This window comes from Nelumbo lutea, chromosome 1 (genome assembly GCF_056320005.1).
Source record: "Nelumbo lutea isolate HS-2025 chromosome 1, American lotus-T2T, whole genome shotgun sequence".
NCBI classification, from domain to species: domain Eukaryota; kingdom Viridiplantae; phylum Streptophyta; class Magnoliopsida; order Proteales; family Nelumbonaceae; genus Nelumbo; species Nelumbo lutea.
In genome coordinates, this window is record NC_142684.1 from 141,785,166 (window position 1) to 141,806,227 (window position 21,062).

Below are 21,062 nucleotides of genomic sequence, written 5' to 3' on the forward strand. Positions count from 1 at the left end.
TTATTTTACTAGTCCAAGCTGCTTCTGAAAATTGATGAGCGTAACCAGAATGGGTGTTTTTTACCATTAATCTCCCTATCGCATTGCCTTTCTGCAATCAATAGGCTACAAAAGGTATTCTAGGTATTGGCTATCCATGCATAATCCTAGAATTCGCAAACCTGTGATCGATCTAGTTTATTCTTTGATCTGTATGGAATAATTAAGATAGGGAGCCGAATGTAGTTACTGAATTCAGATATTGGATATCATGTTGCATTGCTCTATTCTCTTTAAATGGATCCATTTTTTTAAGAGATCAAGGTATGTGTGAGATAATTCCAACAGGAAATTTGATTGCAGGAACAAAAGAGGGATTTGTTCTTCATACAGGGGAAAAAACGATTGAAATTCTGGAAACAGAGATCAAGACACAAGTAATTCAGTTTTTCATAGTAGGGGGTTTCATAGTTTTTGTTTGTTGATTGGAATATTAAAAGCAGACACAAAAGAATTTAGTAGTGAACGGAAGTTGCAATCCTTCCATCGCAAAACAGGCTGCATATATATATATATATATATACTGAAAGACACATTTTCCCTGATTCTTGTTCATCTTATGAGAACATATAATATAATATGATTCATTTCATAGATAATGGGATTAATACATAGTTCCATTGTCGATATATGTAATATATTTTTGCATCATCAGTTCTTGCATATGACATACATTCTTTATTCATGCACCCCCCCCCCAAAAAAAAAAAAAAAAAGGAAAAGACATTTCATTATTCATAGAGTACAAATTCTACAATAAAAATTGCGATTCATTTTGGAGAGAGACGTTTATTCTCTAACCTTTTGTGTAGACATTTTTTTTTTCCAGCAAGCATCACTTTAAGAATTCATTCTTTATTTGCCGAAACCCCTTCTGCAAAACCACGAGAATATATATCATAAAGACAATAGAAGCATAATTGAAACCCTAAAGCTCATTTCAATTCAGAATTGCTCATCAGATAGTTTGTTCCAATAACCTTTTTGATCCATTCATGAAATTGAGGCTCAACGTGCACATGAGAACGCAAAACTCTTTTTGATTCAGTGCCCCATCACCATCCAAATCTCCTTGTTTTAACATGCAGAAGAGTTCGTCGTCGCCCAAGTCTTGCACTCCCAAGAGAAAAGTGTTCCGCTTCAGACTCTCGAATGTGATGAGACCCTTTGCATGATCCATTAGCAGACAGAAGCCATAACAAAGCTCTGCGATAAATCGATCAACACCCATACTAGTCACCATTGATGGAAAGTAATCTTCAAACATGAAGTCATCCTCTTCAGCCATTGAACCCAGAATGGAAGTCAGAAACTATGGATGGATGGATAGCAAGAACAGTGATATGGAGCAAAGAGAAAGATATGCAAGAGCTTGTGGAAGGAGAGCGGATTAAGGCGTTAGTGTTAACAAGAGTTGGAGATAAGAGGGTTTTATAATGTCGGGATGAGCTTGGCTTTCTACTCTGGAAACTTGTGGCCCTTAGGTTGGGAGGTTCTCCTTCGTGGAAGCTGCTTCGGGGTCTAAATTTATCGAGTCCAACATTATGGCCCTGCCATGACCTGATAAAAATAAGCCTCTTAATCTTACTAGATCTACATGTTTTGGCTTTAATTTTGGGCATGTTTAATGCGTGTCTATAGTATATATGATGTTTTTTTTTAACTTTTCAGGCCAGGCTGATATACTACTTGCAATCAATGAATGGCATCATACCACCATAAAAAATTGCTACAGAATTGAGAGTTGCCCATGACCACTGATATTCCATCTTCATCTTGGAAAAAGCTTTTTCGCCTTTTTGAAAAAAGTGGAAATGCTCCTATAGACCATGGATGATATAACTTTTGCACTTTCTGAAGAGGTGGCTTTCACAAGTCACAATCATCATGGTGAAGACACATGAATAGGAGGGAGGACCGGAGGAGGAGCCCAATGCAATTCTGGTTTGTAGCAAGATTTGGGTGAAATGGGAAAAAATGGGATGGGAAGGAAATGTGTAAAAATTTAATTTTCCATTATTTGATTTTATATGGACAAATAGTAAGAAAAGCATCCAACACAAAACAGAGGGGATGATATCAGCCTTGAAGAAACTACTACAATGGTTCTCTGTTTTCAGATCATCCTCACTAGCGGCAGTGATGACTAGAAGATTGTACGGAAGAGAGTGACAACAGAGGAGATGATTCCAGTGTCAGCTTCGCCTGACAAGATTTCTAATGGCGTCTGCTGTGGTTGGATCTATTCACAGAGTTCTCCGAGGTTGAAGAAGAAGAATCTCTTGAGTTTTCTTGAGAGGTTGAAGAAGAAGGCCCATCCCCCTTCTTCAAGGGAATGAAGAAAATTCGTGTTTTCTCAGGTTTTTTCTATTGGGGTCCCACGTTTTTTTCAACCAATTCCCCTATTTCCCTCAAGAGAAAAAAAATATATTTTTAAAATATTCCCTTTTTCTCATTATCATCCTACGAATCAAATGGAGTTCGCGTAAACAAAATTTAGCTGTTTACGCTTTCACAGCCCTTTTTGAAAGCCCAGAATAGCATTTGGTTTGAATAATTTGCCTTATCTAGTTTGGATAGGGAAGGTGGTGGGCCAGATTTGAGTCGAAAACCATCGGGCTGGCCTTATAGAAGCATGGTGTTTTTTTCTTTTTTTTTTTTTTTGTTTTGGAGGTCGAGTTTTAAAATTTGTGTGGATGATTTTGGGCCGAGTTCTTGTGAACAGTTTTGTGCAGCTATTTCTGTGGGATGTAGGACCGTTTACATTTCTATGTGCTGGGCGGGGTGATCATTTTCATACCGCACTGCAAATTTTGGGTTTGGGCTTAAATTTTTTTGTCAAGTCTCGACCTGACTCTAAGCCCACAAATTTTCGGGCTGGGCTTGGGTCCAACACGTTAGGCACATTCTAGCCTAAACATGACACCCTTAGCTAGGTTCCACTGTAGTTTCTTTTATCCAATTTTTATTTTTAATATTTTCTCATATTGATATATATATTTTAAAAAGTGTTAAAAATTCAATTTACACGCAATGAAAAGGAACCCTCTTCGGTTCTCCATTCACAAGTTGTCATGTCGTCTTGAATAACATTATGAAGTCAAAAGATTAAAAAAAAAAAGAAAAAACAAGAAAATGCTTATTGGAAGAAACTTTTCATGGGTTTGTAATATATATATATATATATAATTTTGAAAGCTAGACCTGCCTCTCTTTCTTTACAATGGTAGTAGTAGTTGCAAATAAAGGGGAAGAGAATCGGAAAATGAGAAAACTGAATGGTTTTTTAAGCAAAAAAAAGGCAAGATCTAGGTTTCTGATCCAATAACTACTCCCTGTTTTTTTTTTTGTACGAAGAAAAAAAAAACAAATCATTTTATTAAACTAATGGTACCCCAGACAAGAATACTAAGTGCAACCAGTGGAATGAAGTGGAAAGACGGATCCCCATTTCATCACCAAACTTTAAATGTCTAAGCTGTGATCTATTTAAGAACATTCATCATTATTGTGTTAGTGAGAAGGTTTGAGAGTGGGAGAGAGATAAATAGAAAAGCAGGTTTGAGAATGAAGATCACGATTGATCATTAGAGGGAGACAGGGAGAGGAAGGGGTTAGGGGGCCAGGACAGTGAGGGTTTCAGAGGACAGAGAAAGGGGTTAATTTCGGTTTAGGAAAGAGGACAAGAGATATTGCAATTTTATTTCTTTGATAAATCAAAAAAAAAGAAAAAAAAAATCACATTAAAGAATACTGAATACCCCCTAAAGCGTAGTTTAGGGGTACTATAACCTAATGTCATAAATTTTCGTATTCGAAATGGGGCCTATAATGCTACGTCGTAATTAAAGTAATGAACAAGTCATGTAACCAAAAAGAGCTGAAAATGATTTGGCGCCTTTTAACCACCTCGTCTCTGGAGTCTGGACACAGCGGATTTTGATTCCAATTCTCCGCTAAAACCTGCTAAGATACCAACTGAGCCAGTTGGCACAGTGACCTCACCTCCCAATATTGAACTCTAAAATTCACATAAAATAAATTAGACATCCTTTTCATAAATGGCTCACTTTTTTTAAGCATTGTTCCTAATCCTCTGTCTATTTGGTCCACCATCGATGCCATGAGAATAGCCCTCGCCGTAACGCTAACTCAAAACTTTTATTGCTATATACCCGATGGGTGTTCATCTGGCTTCAATCTAGGAGATGGGGGCCCATATATATTTGACTTGAGGTCCCCAATAATTCGTCGCTTATTGCATTTTTTAAACCGATAACGACCAATTATTGAACCAGTCCCAACCCAAAATTACAAAAGTCAGCATATGATCACATGGTTTTTAGTCTTCTTATTTATTAATTTGAGCCTCGAAAGATTCCTCTTGTTCATAACTTTGTTTTTTGGAAAAAAATTTCTCCTTTGTTTTTGAATTTTTCAACTTTTGCAATCCACGTTATTTCGTTTCTAATGAATCAAATTGAATTACTCACGTCCAAACCCATTGACAAATCAAATTTCTATATTTTTCTCAATTGGCCACGTCAGATGACTATTTCTCTGTTTCGGGCCTTTCCTAGAGTCGTACTAAACAAGCTCTATCACGTCCCAAGTGAAGAAAATTTTCAACTTTCAATTTTTTTAATCATCACCATTTGTCGGTTTTTCCGGTCTATTTCATGGTATTCATCCTTGTTTCATACAGGTTAGTTTTACCCATGCTCTCCCACTATAGAGGTCTGATTGTTTAATGGCTACTGTAATGGTTTCCAGTTCGTACCTCTGTATCCTTAAGTTCTAACTTATAACGATACAAGAACCATAGTCTCATCATGCGATTAGAGCGTGATTAATAACTGGGATTCCATGATTTGCCAATAGAGGATTTTACTCAGTCATCTTGCTTTGATTGTTGGGATCGATGGTCGCACCGTGCATGGTTATTAACGGGTTAAGAAGATGGGACTGGCGGGTCGGATCCAACCCGGATTCTACCTCACCCATCTATCACCCGATTCCCAAAATGCCAACATTTAATTATCCCTTAATATTTTTTATTGTTATTGTAAAATAACTTTCTAATTATTAAATTAGTTCATTTTGCTAATTTATTAATTACTTAAAATAATTGTGAAATATTTTTATATTTTTGTAATTTTGGTAAATAGGAAAATTTAATTACTGAAGATTAAGAAATTTAACTTCAGAAGTCAAAAATTACTGATTAATATTCAATGATATTATCCAATATTTAATCAAAAACTAATTAAATATCAGTTTATTACTATTTAATGATATTATCAGATAATAATTAAAAATTATCAGTAAATTTTGATTGGAAGATTTATTTCACTAAATATAAATTATCAATAATGATCAGTACTTAATTACTAATTATTACTATATAAATACTAATTAATTATTGTAATTTATTAAAAATTACTATAATTCTTAGCAATTATTATTTATTAATTCAGTGAATTATCTAATTCAGAAAATTATTCTTTATTTTAAACTATTATTACTTATTAATAATCACTACATTTGAATATCCCTAAATGTTTTTGGTAATTTCTGCATAATAGTTTTTTTTAATTATTAAAATATTGAAATTCGGTAATGAGTTATATTTGGTAATTAGTAATCCATACATTTAACTATCCCTAAATTTTTTTGGTTGTTATTGCTAAATAATTTTTGTAATTATTAAATTAGTAAAATTTTCTATTTTATAAATTACTGAAATTTTATTTGCAGAAAATGACTGATTTTGGAAGTTTAATTTCTTAAATTTTTGAAAATTAATTATTGATAACAATAATTAATTAAAATATTAATAAAAATAATTAAAATGTATTAGTAATTTTTATTGAAAATTTTATTTCAATAAATATAAATTTATTTTATACATTTTCAGTCATTTTTTAGCAACAATTAGTTATTGATATTTTAAATAATTTTGATCAACATGTTAATATTTCATGATATTATAAGATAATAACTAAAAAAATTTAGTAATTTTCATTGGAAAAATAATTTTAATAAATATAAATTTATTCATTTTACATTTTCAGTAAAAAAATTATTGTACTTTTGAAAAATTTCCTCAAAAGATAAATTAGTATAGTTTTGGAAAAGGAAATTATTGACTATCATATATTTAAAAAAGATAAATTAGTGTAACTTTGTAAATAAACTATTTAAAAGGAAAATAAATTATTTAATAATAATTTAAAAAATTCAATAACTTTTCAAAACTACACGAACATAATAAAATTTTCTAAAATTTTCATAAAAATAAATCAGTACAAATTAATACATGTTTATTAATAAAGCAACAAAGAGTAAGAAAATTTTAGTTTCAAAATTAAATCTTATAATATGATGTCCATTTATATTTTATTTAAAACATAGAATGATACAACAAATTTGTTGGTAAAATTAAAAACTTAAAAAAAATATATTAGTTTTAAATTTAATTAGGAATGTCACAACGCTCCTTCTTGGTGTGCAACTTAGGTGGGTTTGGTTAGGTTGACGATTAACCCAAGCCCTACCCTAAGTCTCAAACCTCAAGTTTAGGGTCAGCCCAACTCAAGGTTGAGCATGAGTTTATCAACCTAGGTCCAACCTAAGCTAACTCAACATCTCGAGCTAGACTTGGGATTGAGCATGTTAATATTTGTAGCCCAATTTCAATGTAGAATAGATTGATAATAAGTAGGTATGTATATAAAAATGTTGGAAGGACTCAGATTAGGTCAGGTTGGGCTCAAGCTACCCAAGGTCTCAACCCATGCCCAACCTAAGTTTAGGTTGGGCCTAAGTTTTTGGTTTAAACCCAGCTTGAAGTTCTAAAATTGAACCCTAATCAGTGCAAAAAATTTTGATTGAGACAAGTCAGACTCGAGTTGGAGCCACCAAAGTTGCACTCTTAGCTCCTTTTGGCTCAAATTCTATTAACAAAGCCTGTGCATTGCACGGGTACCCGCTAGTACGAATGTATTTTAATGTTGTATTTTATTTTATTTATGCTTTTTATTTTATTAGATAACTTTGTATTAATGTATTTTTAATTAATTAATTTTTATGAGTTGAGGCTTTATTGTGTATAATGCTCGTACTACACAAGAGACTTATATAAAATAGATGACATATTAAAAATGATATAAAAATAAAAAAATTAATGAAAATTTAAAATATAGAACTCATTTTATCACTCAGACAAAGAAGACAAGATAAATGGGTTTGTATTGACCCATTTTCAAAAACGACTGTGGTTCATCTAGAAACCCGTAATGTGTGATATATGATGCAACATATTTTAACACATACAATAATAATAATAATAATAATAATAATAATAATAATAATAATAATAGCAACAATCTATATATAATTTGAAACCTACTAACTATAATTAATAAAAATATTAAAACTTAGCAAGCTTTATCTATTAACTATTAAAAGTTAAGAACTTAATAAAAATTAATTAGTAAAATACAATTTAATTATACTTAAATATATTTATTATTAATACAATAATTAAAATTAATAATAAAAAATAAAAATATTTTCTTAGGGATGGCCATTTTATAACTCAGCCCAACCTTGGGCTCAACCAAATATTTCCTTCTAAGCTAGGTCTAGCTTAGATCTACACGAAGCCCACACATAATGCAGGTAGTAGGGAACTAGGGATGTAAAATTAATAAAACAAATTAGTAAAGTTAATAAATAATATTAAATTTTAGTAGGTTTTATTTAACAACTATTAAAAATTAAGAATTAGTAAAAATTAGTATTGATAGGATAACCCGATTAGATCTATAAATTTCCAGGCTCAAGCAACAAATTATTTATAACTTAGCATAACCCGATTATATGTATAACTTTCCAAGTTCAAGCAACTATTTTCTTTTAAGTCTAACTCAAAAATGCACCAAGCCTACACATAATGTGGGTAGTATAGCTGTAAGCGGATCGAATTAAAATAAAATCTAGCTATATCCACATCAACATCACATAACATCCACATCTGATTGTTATTATGTTGGATTTTGAATTCTAAAGTACAAGTAAATATATGTATAATTTCATATATACAAAATAATAACTTTTGGATTTTAATCAAATTAGATGGGGTTAAATCCACACTCAATCGAATTATTAACTAGATGCAAGTTAAGCAATTAACCCCTAATAAGCTCAACTTGGAAGTTATATGTATATATGGTAAATATTATTTTATAATATTTAGATAACAAATTATATATATATATATATATATATATATATATATATAAATGTTATATTTTTTTTATACTAGACTGTAATTAAGTAAAAGCTTAATTTGCAAAAAATCATAGTTTTATAATTAACACGAGCAAGCCTGTAGGCCCAGACAAATACTAGTACACTTAAGGTGTGTGTTGGGGTAGGCCAAGCGACCTTAAAAACTGCTAATACAATATCAAAATTACACTCAATGGGGGTTGCCCATCCCTCATAGCTCCTTTGTTTTCAATATTATCTAAGAAAAGATAAAAAATCAAAAGTAATACCTGCATGGGTTGCACTCGGTTTGGTCCGGTCTAATTACGAATGTCATGATGCATGTAACTATGGGTGGGTTGGGTCAGGAAGAGCATTGATCCAAGCTTAATCCAAAGTCTTAAACCTTGAGTTTGGGCTTAGATTAATTTAATTACGACTAAAAATGTTAACTATAGATTAATTTAATTATGATTAGGGCCTAAAAAATTATATATTTACTGATATTTAAGTATTTTAAATATGTAAGTGATATTTACAAAAAATCAAAACATTTAATCATTAATAAAGTAAAAATAAATAAAATATAACACTAAGAATTAATATGGAAAAATAACTATTTTATAAAATAAATAGTTAAAAATATTAATATAATTAATCCAAATTACTAAATTAATAAAATATTTTTATAACAATAATTTGTTATTTTGTTAAAAATATTAATATAATTAATCCAAATTACTAAATTAATAAAATATTTTTATAACAAATTATTAAAATAAAAATTTAATTATTTTAAACAACATTGCATTCTTTCCTTAGTTATAAGTTTTGGTTATTTCGCTTCTCTTGATAAATCCCGTGCATCCCATGAGTCCCCACTAGTAATTTTATAAATATGTAATCTAATAAAGCTTTTTATAGGTAAGCCTAGGATTTTAAAAAATTTGCAACATTATATCAGCATTTTGCATCAACAAATTTTCATAAGTGATGTACTTGTATATCCATTTGAAAGGTGAGGAGTGGTTTTTGTAAGAGTCAAAGCAAAGGGAAAGAGTGGTATCAGATAACCTAGGGGAGGTTTAAATAATTTATCCTGAAAATTTTATTTTTTATAACTAATTAAACCGTAAATCCTGAATATAAGGTATAAAAGGTTTTTGGTCAGAGCCGATTTCTTTTTATCTGGAGCAAGTGGAAAATATATAGGACAAAACATGCATATATAATAATCAAAACAATGCTGGAAGTAGGACATAAAATCCTTTGAATATCACGTTCTATATATTATTCAGATTCCAGACACACTAATAAAGTTGGTTGTTCTCTCTCATCTACAGGCTACAGAGATCTTTGTCTTTGTGTTTGTATTTTCTATCTCAACCGTTGTCTCTCAAACTAAGACCACATGCTTGTGTCGAGCTTGTCGACAGTGGCTTAAACTGTCGCCCACTTTACAATGTAAAGTTTAAAAGGAGGCGTGCCTCGAAATTCGAAACACACTATCCTTTGAAATAAATTCAAGACACCACAATGTTGGAGGTCACATTCACATGCAATCATGCTCTCGCAGATTTTTATTTTATGAATGTTCAATCGACGGGGTTAGTGGTTTTTTATCAAATTAATGTTTTTTTTTTTTTCAATCAAGTTTTAGTGAAAAATAGAATCAATCATCTAATCGGTTTCTAATTTTTCTGGTTCGATTCAGTTTTAAAAACCAATATTCACATTACCTGTTAGTATGGGATTTAAGGTGCATGCGCTCTGTGAGGAGCGAATCCGAACTCCAGTACTATATAGAGCAAACTCTCAATCTCTCAAAATAAAATATACAACATGACTTTCTTAGACGGATACAAATATGGGAGTGTGCCCAATTCATGAAATGATGGGCTGTGGGGCGCCTGTTCGGAGCCCATCGGAATTCAATTTTGCTTTTGATAAGTAAAAACTATTAACAGAGAAAAAAAAAAAAACAAGGGGTTATATAAGAAATAGAAATAAATTCAAAACAACGTGTGTTTTGCAGCTTTTATTTTCTATCAGGGAAGATAGTAGTGCTACAACTTTCTCGGCATATATGATTTCTTGATAATAATTAAAAACGAGTCATATGGACATGTGCCTAGTTCGGTCCCACCCATTTACCATTATTGGGAAATCCTCATGCATATCTTCCCTAGGGTCTTTCGCTAGTGGTAGTTTTCTATTCCAACTAAATCTCCTAAATTATATAAACGAGTGTATCTTGCATAATATACACAAAATTCTCCACAAAGATTTTTTCATGGTATCCGAGCTACAGTTCCAAGCTTGAACCTTCTCTCCTATTGATCGGTACTTTCTGATCTCACAAAGAGCAACGGTTCCAGGCCTGAACCTATGAAGCTTCTTCACTCCTCTGGTCGCCGGTGCCGACTTCCGAGCCGCTTTAGTTGCCAACCGCTTTCGTGGAACCTTCTCTCCTGTTCATTTCCTTGCAATCTGCTTGCTTGTTGTCTGCTATCTGGTTTGCGACTCTGTAGTGGTTTTATGCAGAAACAGAGCACGGACCAGCGGAACCAGCGGTGAAGTTACTGTTCCTCTTCTCTCCCTTCTTGAACGGAACCAACGGCAGACCCATCACCGGCATCCCTCTCTGAACCTTATACGGCCTCTTCAGTGTTGGATACTTCTGTCTCAACCAGATAAAGGATGCTATCTCCAATAGCGTCCCCAAACTATACAAGAAATTCGCCGATGCTATTATATTGGTGAAGTCCATAAACGATACTCCAAGCGTGATCGTGCTCGAGACCAAGATACCAACCCAAGGCGTATTGAACCAGGTTGATCGAGCTGTGCAGAATCGGGGCAAGAAACCGAGGTCGCCCATTCCCAGAAACTGGGAAGAGGAGCTGCTCAATTGGGCTTTGAAGAGTCCTATCGCAGATAGGACAACGCCAATTTTGGCCCAAAACTTCAACCACATTCCGGCGAACAATGAGGAAACCAACCAAGAAGAGGGCCTTCGGGAACGCCTGCTGGGGTCGGTCGACTTCTCCGGCTAAGGTGCTTGCGTTATCCCAGAAATTCAAGTCCCAGAACAGCGTGTTGAAGAACAAATTCCAATCTTTATTTTTTAACCCTCCAGAGCCCAGACTGAGCCACCGGCGGGGACGGATTCTGGGCAACGAGATCATGACCATTAGGAGGAAGGGCGCGAGAGATCGAGAAACACAGAGTTCTTCATCTGTCGTAGTCAGGCAGAAGGCAGAAACAAAGAGTTCTTCGGTTATTCCCTTTTCTTTTCCGAAGGATCGAAACAATGCGCAATAGCATCAGCAACCGAAGCTCCACGTTTGTTCCTACCAACCGATTCTTACTATTTCTTGCTGATCGGTATCATGACTGCCAATAACGACCGGAATGGTCAAAGCTCAAGTAATTCAGAATGGTGGGGAGACAGACCCCGTAGTACGTCGTTTGGAAGGGAGCAGGTCCTGGGCGAGGTGTTTCGAGCATGGGTGCCGGCGGACGTGGACGAGGGAACAAAGCAAGAGCAAACGCTGCCTAAGCTGTGGTGAGTGAAGGACGGAAGGCTGGAACCACGAATGATCATGATCGTAGCAGATTCCCTGGAGTGAGTGGAGAACCATGGAGAACGCTTCGTAATATTCTAAACTCTCACAAATCTAGTGGAATGAAAAGACTTTTTGATAAGAAAAATTCTACATTGGATAATTGATTCTGACGCGCCTCACCATATCACTAGAGAAATTGATTTATTGTTAAATGTGTGGAATATTACACTATGTCCGATGGGACTTCCCAATGGGAAGTAAACCACTGCAGTGAAGTAAACCACTGTCTATCCCAGAAATTCTTAGGGCTAAGTATAAGGTAAGATTATCTGTAGTATCCCCAAAAATTCTTTATCTATACCTAGGGACTTTAAGCCTTAACATATATGGATGAGAATTGAACAATTGAATTATCATATAAATGCTCTATTGTCATGTATCCTTTTTGTAGATCGGTTTTTGTTGTTTCATCTGCCATGCTTAATTCTCATTTCTTGTTTAGTGGTAATAAACTAATAACAACCAATTTCGTTTTTCTTTTGCTAGCTGTTTTTGAAGAATCTTTCTTCAAAGTACTATTAGATTATTTATGGCCTCGAAGAAAGAATACATCTAGAAGCTGTTTTCATCTTTTATTTTTCATTCCTCTCTCCAATGATGTGATGTTATTCAATTATCGACAGCATTTATTTGTGAAGAGCAGGTTCTTGGTTAAAATCCACGTGTGGGAAATTGATCAGATTCTCTACCCTTCAATGAATCTTTAAAAGAGTCCAACGACGGTGCAGAACAGAAAGGATCGATGTGTGACAGTGTGAGAAACTAAAGCCATTATCTATTGGGCCTACGCCTGAAGAAACCTTCTGCCTTGTTAATAGCCAATACATTACTGCTTCTGGTACGTAGTTGAGCTAACCATAAAATGGGTGTTTTACTATCATTCTCCCTATCCCGCGCAATGCTTTTATTCCATCTCCACTGAGTCGTCAATTTTCTGATCAATATGCATGGTTTATAATTTTCATTAAGGGGAGTTGAAATTAAAGTAGTTGCTAATTTCAGATATTAGAAATGATATTGCATTGCTGAATTATCATCTGTTATATATAATTCTTTGTGTCAATCTGTTTTATGAATTCGTTCTGAATTATTTTGAAAAAAATTTGAAGGTAAAATTTCATAGTGGTTTGTAGTGGATGTGTAAGGCTTGGACCGGTATGGATTTGATTCATATTCATCTTATAGGTCCGAACTGAATACGAAGAGTTATGTATTTTTAGGGGTTTTCTCTTTTGTATATAGAGTCTTAATCTTGTGAGAGACCGATGAAACATTGGGTGTATTTGGAGCTTAGGGTTTTTTGTGAGGGAACAATTCTGTATTTTTTCTCCATTACCAACTTCATAATGGATTTTTGTTCATCCTTCGCCCGTAGACATAGGCTATAAGCCGAACCACATAAATCTGTGTGTGTTCTTTGCACATGTTTCTCTTTATCTCTATTTTACTTTCATTTTTAAGTGCCATTAGAATCTGTTTTCTTGGGTTTTTTTTCCGCAACATCATCATCAGATGGATTATTTTCAACAAATCAAGGCATGTCTGAGATTATTTCAACACAAGAAATTCGATTAGAGGTAATACGTATGATCAACTAGAGGAATTAATAAAAGAATGATTTCTTCTTCATACAGGGAAAGGAGGACGACTAAAGTTCTAGAAACAGAGATTAAGCATCTATTTGGCATTGTTGCCATTGCTCCAAAAAACGGCACCACATCAGCGTCATGTAAAAAAAACGGTGGTCTAGGAAATGGGCATTTGTTTGGAACTATTTTTCCATAAAAAACGGTGCTCTAAGCCACATCTTGGAAATCGGGAAGGCATGGCTTGGAGCAACATTGAATTTGGTGTTTCTTGGACTTGCAACTCGTTGCTGCCAATAGGGATGTGAGGTGACAGTGATGTGGTATTTGATAATGGGTACCAGTGTTGAAAGCGTTTCCTGGAGCATTGGTACCAAACAGAAAAAGTTGTTGTTGCTCTAGGAAACGTCCTATTTAGCAGCAAAGATTTCAAACAGAAAAAAGATACTATTTTCTCAAAAGTGTTGCATTTGTAACATTGATGCCAAGCATATACTAAGACACCAACATGTAATTCATCAGTTTTTAAATAGCAGGATTTTACACTTTTAATTGATGTTTTGAATCAAAGTAAACACAAAAGTATGGGAGTGCAAATGAAAAAAAAAATGCAAATTTTGGTTCGATTTTGTTTTGGGCTTTACTCTATATATTCTGCTTCAGGCCTTATTTTACTTCATTTTTATTGCAACCAAACAAACTAAGTTAAAATTTGAAAAAAAATAATAAACCAAAACTTGCACCCAAATCATTTGCACTACCATAATTTTGCACCAATGCAAATGAATTTGCACTGAAACCAAACACAGTCAAAGGAATTTAGCATTGAAATTGCAATCCTTCCCATTCCAAAGCAATCTTCATATACTGAAAGACACATTTTCCCTAAAATACGATTGATCCATAGATAATGTAACTAATACGCAGCTTGCTTGTCCGATAAATGTAAATGCTAATATATTTTCTCATTTTCAGTTCTTGCATATGTGATAATAGTACCACAAAAAAAATTGCGTTAATCATTATTCATGATAAGATTACAAACTCTATAATAAGCATTGCTATAAATCTTGGAGTGATGCATTTTTTCTCTAACCTTTCGTGTAGATATTTTACAATTCAAGCTTCACTTTAAAATTTCATTCTTTATTTGCCAAATCCCCCCTGCAAAACCAGGAGAAGATGATTCATGCGCTATATCAATGGCAAGAGTAAGATGAATCCATATCAAGTTATGGTCACCATTGTCTAGTTTCTATCCGAACCAATTAATTAGATAAGTCATAACACCATTAATTTCAAATAAAGATGTAATAATAAAGAATTATCTATTTTCCATTATTAAAACAAATCCGTTTTTAATTATAATCATAATTTGATTATTTCTTATACAAGCCTTAGCTAGATGATGAATATATATATATATATCCCAACATTTTCCTTTCGTCTTCTATTACATTGTTGGTTTTCTTCTTCCTTCCACACTTTCATTTCTAAAGGTCAAATCCCAGCTGCCTTCTCTATAGAAGCTCTCCTAGAATTATAAACCATTCGTCTATATTGCTGCATGAATTGATATATGCTAAATTGGATTTATTATTAGTTCCAAAGGCTCCATTTGGTTGAAGTGCAATTTTATTTGCACTAGTATAATTGCATATAAGTGTAAATGAAAAAATACAAATTCTCATTTAATTTTGTTTTGTGTTTTACTTTATTCTGTTTCATGTCTTAATTTATTTTATTTGTACTGCAACCAAATAAAATAAATTAAAATTTAAAACGAAAATAGGTCAGATTTTACATTCAAATTATTTATATTGCTATAATTATGCATGGGTACAAATTTATTTGCATTGCAACCAAACACAGCCAAAGTAACTCATCAAGGGCTACGAAATCTCCCAAGTACGGGCATTGTTACAATCGCCTTTTAATATGCTTGCTATTTAGAAACAACAGCGTGGCGGTGTTGACTGTTGAGTTCAAGTGTTTCTAATTTTAGATTCTTTTCTGAGTTTGCATATGGGAATTGCTCTGGAAGCTGAAAACTGAAAAATTATACTAAAGCATTTGAATATGGAAGCACCTAGAACAGGAATAAGTTCTTCATAATCAGTGTAATTTTTGTTTAGTTTTCAATATAAAACTAATAAACTTCAAATCTGAAATAAACTAATGAAAGTTGAGATTTCAGTTAGTTTTCACTTTTCAAAGTGAAACTAATAAGCTTTAAATTTGAAATAAACTTAACAATTGAGATTTCAGATAGGTTCTCCCTTAGGGTCGAGAAATATCAATTTTTTTTTTTTTTTAAAAGAAAACTTTGAATGAGACAAATAAATACAGAAGAGCGAAATCAGTCCCCAGACACTGCACCCTGTAAACTTTAGTAGCAGAACACCCAACCATGAACCATGCATTTATTTCACATAAAGACACAAGATAAAACGTGATGACCATAAATTAACCGATGCATAATTGAAACCTTAAAGCTCATTTCATTTCAGGTAGTTTGTTCTAGTAACCTTTCTGAACCAATCATGGAACTCAAGCTCAACGTGCACATGAGAATGCAAAACTCTTTTTGATTCAGCGCTCCGTCACCATCCAAATCTCCTTGTTTTAGCATGCAAAAGAGCTCGTCGTCGCCCAAGTCTTGCAATCCCAAAAGAAAGGTGTTCCGCTTCAAACTCTCAAACGTGATGAGACATTTGGCATGATCCATTAGCAGACTGAACCCAAAACAGAGTTCAGCAAGAAATCGTTCAACGCCCATGCTAGTCACCATTGACGGAAAGTAATCTTCAAACATGAAATCATCCTCTTGAGCCATTGAAACCCTGAGTTGGATGTCAGAAAGCGGTCGATAACTGAGAGGATATCAGAGATCAGAAGAAGGGAAGAGAGAAAGAGAGAGGTATGCTATTGCTAGATTGTGGAAGGAAGGAGTTGGTTGGGGTTAGAGGTAACTGCTAACTAGAGTTAGGGATGAGAGGGTTTTATGATGTCGTGATGAAAAAGAGGGCTTTGTAAGTGCGACTACGAGGTTCTCCTTCGTGGAAGCTACGTGGGGTCTAAATTTATGGAGTCTAACATCTCTTCCGGATAAAATAACGGAATTAGAGCAGAAGAGGGCAACTTTTGGACTTTAACATAATAAAAGTAATATTTTTAATAAAATTTTAAAAATAAATTCATTTTTTGAAAATAATATCAAATAAAGGTAAAAATACTGTTCACCTTCTTGCTTTCGCAGATCATTCATCAGCCACGTGGTTCCCTCCCCGGACCTCTCCACAGCGGTGCTCCCTCGCCTGCACCCTCGGTCCTGCTCTTCCCTCCTCCACCCGACGTTAGTTCTCCTCTAGTGCCTCCACCATCGGATCAGGCACCTGACTCTTCGCCAACATCGCCTCCTGCATCATCACCAGTCGACGCCAGTGACATTAATCATAAAATTGAAGATATGGCCGCGACTTCTGAAGAGTCGACAGGCTCCTCTGGCGGATTGAAAGGGGGGACAGAAGGGTGGATTTCGGGAATATAAGCATTTGCCTTGTTTAGTTTGTAACATTCCAGTTCCGGGTAGAGGTAGGTAGGTCGATACTACGTTCAATAAACGAACTCTGCAGGTACCACACTATACTCGAATCAGTTCCCCCAATCCCCATGCAAGGACTACTCGAGATTTCTTACTCATTTTTCCTACCCAGTTTTTATCGGCTGTGAATTGGAGTCACGCATCTCTGTTATGAATTCAGAGATGTGTGATTCTGTGGAAAATCTGAGCTCAGGCAGGACCACTTGTTTAGAATAACACGTGGTTGTCGCTCTCGCTCGTTTGAATCGTCTACATCCAATCATCATACACCATGCTCTCCTCCTGAATCCTTGAATCCTCCTGGGAATCCAGAATTTTTATTCACTTTCTCTAAGATGGGAAGTAGAGTATGGATAGACACTAGTGGGCAGGAACTCCGATTTGATTACATGGCCGCTCTTACATGGATGGATCCCTAGAGAGAGAATGATGGCTCATGCTTGATTAATTACGCGGAACAACTTGTGGGGACGGTCCTATCTTGCCTCATCCTCTAGGCTCTTCTAGCATGTAGCAGAGAATTTGGAATTATCATCTACTTTACACTGAATTACGATATATCATACATCAGTTCCTGTACGTGTGGGGTCCATGTATCATCTGATTGACGTGGTGTTTCATGATCCATGCACTTTTTTAGGGAACTTGGATAATTATATTATACGGCCTATCGTGGAATTGCCGAATTTACATTGGTGTCCCACATGAAGCACCGACAGTGCCTCATCACATTCCAACCATGTAATGGAAACATCTTTCGTACTTGTAATTGAGATATGCTCAATAAATAGTTGGAATGTGCTGTGGGGTACTTGTGGGGTGCAGATGTGAATTCCTCGCATATTTGTCATTTGGCGTCCGTGGGGTGGGCCCTACTTTGTGGAGCGTCAATGCCCATTTGGAATTGCCAATTGGAAGCCGGCAGTGGGGCATTCATTTATTTTTAAAATCACTACTACTATGTTTGGTTCCGTGGGAATTTTTAAGAGGTGCGTTTTTAAATAAATGTTTATATATTTAAAAAATGTCACTTTAAATGCTTTTTGCTTTTTTTATTTGGTTGGACATTTTATGAGTATTGTGTTACATCAGCATTTTATTTTAAGAAATGACCAAGCATTGGGGGAAACATAAATTTGACGTTTCCTCAAATGCCCCATACATATAAATCAAAGTCTTTCAGTATTTTAGTATTTATTTGATAAACGATAAAACCAAATAATAGTATCATATATATGTAATAAAAACCAACGCCTATGTGGCGTTGATGTAGCGACATTTTTTCAATAAGGCTGTATTTGGTTTGAAGAAAAAAATAATGAAACTTTTATTTTTACAAATCGTGTATAGGTTTTCGTACCTTTTCCTTTAAACCCAACATAATAATGCCCAAAGAACCAAACATGTCAGGTTTACCCAAAAAAATCACTACAGCATAAAAAAAGGAAGTTATTGAGCTATCCATTTGCTTCAAGAAGCAAATATAAGTTACTTAGTTTCATTTAAAAATTAATTCATATTTTCTTACGTTATCAAAATAATGGTTTTGAAAATAAAAAACAAAATTTATAGCCTATAGAATATCATATCAATGAATCACATAAAAACATGCTCTTTAAACCAAAAATTCCAAATTAGTTTTCGAAACAGAAACACATATACAACGAAGAGCGTGTTCTACGTACTATACCTTTTTTTTTGGCTTTTAGAATCAATTTATTTTAAAAAAGAGATGCATTTGATCTGTTCTCGATATAACTTAAGAAAATAAAACAAAACAATTCAGATAGGAGAAGACTCCCTAACTGGTGTAATCTTTTACTTTATTTTGGTAATAACTGGTGTGATCTTCTGTCATAACTTTTCATCTCCGACATGGGACCTAGAAATCCAATAATTGAACTAACAGATATATGTAGTTCAAAGATGTGTATGTGACAGCCCCATCATAAAACAGATGCTGTACCTTAAAAGAGATAGATGAGTTCCATCGAGGAAATATCGACTCCTACCGGGCTGGATAAAATGCATTTTACACTTGAGTTTTAAGAGTTAAGGGTTTAGTAGTTTAGATTTTAGGTTTTAAAGTTCAGATATAAAATCAATAGGTGGTGAGACAATGTCACCGGACATAATATGAGTGAGATAAAAGTTCAAGGTCATGTTTCGAAAGGCTGAAAATATGTAGCCTTTCTTAAGTTGGCATAAAACCAGTAATTTGACTCATTTAGTGTTTGTTCCTGGTCCTCTGTAATTGGTGCATTATGCATGTATGTAAATATGTAAGTATTAGTGAATAAATCCACACAAATGCATGAGGTAGAATAGAAATTTGGTTAGGTTTTTTATGACAAGTCTGGGTTTTAACATTAGTTTGATTGCATGTAAAGGTATGTTTAGAGTTGATCATGGGTTGGCCTTTAAGCCCATCCAACCCATTTAATTTATATCCATGTTTTATCAGAGATAATTAAAAAGAATTCAATTATATTTAAATGAAAGTGAAGGGTTTAATGAGGGATGGGTGATGTTACAAACATTAACTGTTGGAAAGAGAGAGATACTTATTTTAAAAATTTTTTCATTATAAAAAATTCTTTAATTTAAATTTTTTCACATGTATGAAGAAGGAGAGAAGGGGAGATTCCACGCGAGGCCTTTGGTGAGAGACCCTTGGCCTCCCCCACACTCCTCTTTCTTATATATAAATATAAATGTCATGTGATGAGAATAACCTCACCCAAACGCTTAATCAAGCTTCTATTCTTATCACTGCAAGAAAATTGGGTCAGAAAAGTGAAGGAATGATTTTCTGTCACTATAAAGTAACGGATAATTAAACCAAATCATGATTGATTTTAAGAGTTTGTTTTGTTTTTGTACTTAAGTTGTAACTTTGTTACGTCCAGGATATGTACTTAGATTTTTCATGGAAACATTAGCTACAGTATAGGGGAATGACGAACATGGAAGCTCTTGGTGGTTCTCTCTCTCTCCCAATATATTCAACTTTCTTAAGTACTAGGGTTACTAATTCTATGGACATTGACCATGGGGCCATTACTGCCTTATTTTTAGGACCTATTGGTGTTTAGGGTTCACACCTCAAGGATCAAGTTAGAATTGTGCAACAAATGATCTTTTAGATTGCCTTTACGTCTCAAATTATTCTATTTTTTCCATTTGAAATGCAAAATCGTTTGCACCTTGGTGTTTCCTCAACACCCGAGTGATTGTAATAATGTTTTTTTTTTTTAATAAATTTTTTCTGTTTACTATCAAAAAACTGCATAACAATTCTATCAACAAATTGAAATCCTTTAGAAATTCATTTCTTTTTGCGAGCAACAGACTCCTCCACTAGTTGTCACTATAAATGCTTAATAGTGACAAAAATGATTGTTGCTATATTATATAATAGTTTCATATTTTAAAAATTTTGTCACTATACATTATCTATAGTGACGAAAAATTCGTTGCAATTATATTTTTAATATGATAATAATAACAAAAATAATCATCACTATATTATTTAATAGAGACTTATTTTAAAAATTCCATCACAATCCGTTACAATTTGTTTTCCATTAGATAATAATGATAAAAGTGATTGTCAGTATATTTTGCAATAGTAGCAGATACTAAAAACTTCATCACAATACATTTATTTATAATGTAAAGCATATTTATCACTATTTCAGTTTTTAGTGACGACCACAAGATATTCGTTACTAAAAATTAATTTTCTTGTAGTATTTATTGGGAATGGAGTCCATATTAATTTACAGCTTGTGGCTCCCAATTAACTCAGTTTATTTTATATTCAATGGATCAAGATCAATGATTGCATAGGTCCCAACTCCCACAAATAGAAAAGTTAGAATGAAGATAAATGCTAGTATGTGAAAATGAATGATGGAACTGTGACCA

At 33.8% G+C, this 21,062-nt stretch overlaps 1 long non-coding RNA gene and 1 pseudogene across 1 annotated transcript; one reads left to right on the forward strand and one right to left on the reverse strand.

The window, feature by feature from the left end:
* Window positions 1-997: 997 nt before the first annotated feature.
* On the reverse strand, window positions 998-1,327 carry LOC148878001 (calcium-binding protein KRP1 pseudogene; annotated as a pseudogene).
* Window positions 1,328-10,578: 9,251 nt separating this feature from the next.
* On the forward strand, window positions 10,579-14,178 carry LOC148878002 (uncharacterized). The gene is made up of 2 exons (XR_016099934.1): window positions 10,579-12,780; window positions 13,577-14,178. It is a non-coding gene; the product is annotated as an uncharacterized LOC148878002 (long non-coding RNA).
* The last annotated feature ends 6,884 nt before the right edge of the window (window positions 14,179-21,062 follow it).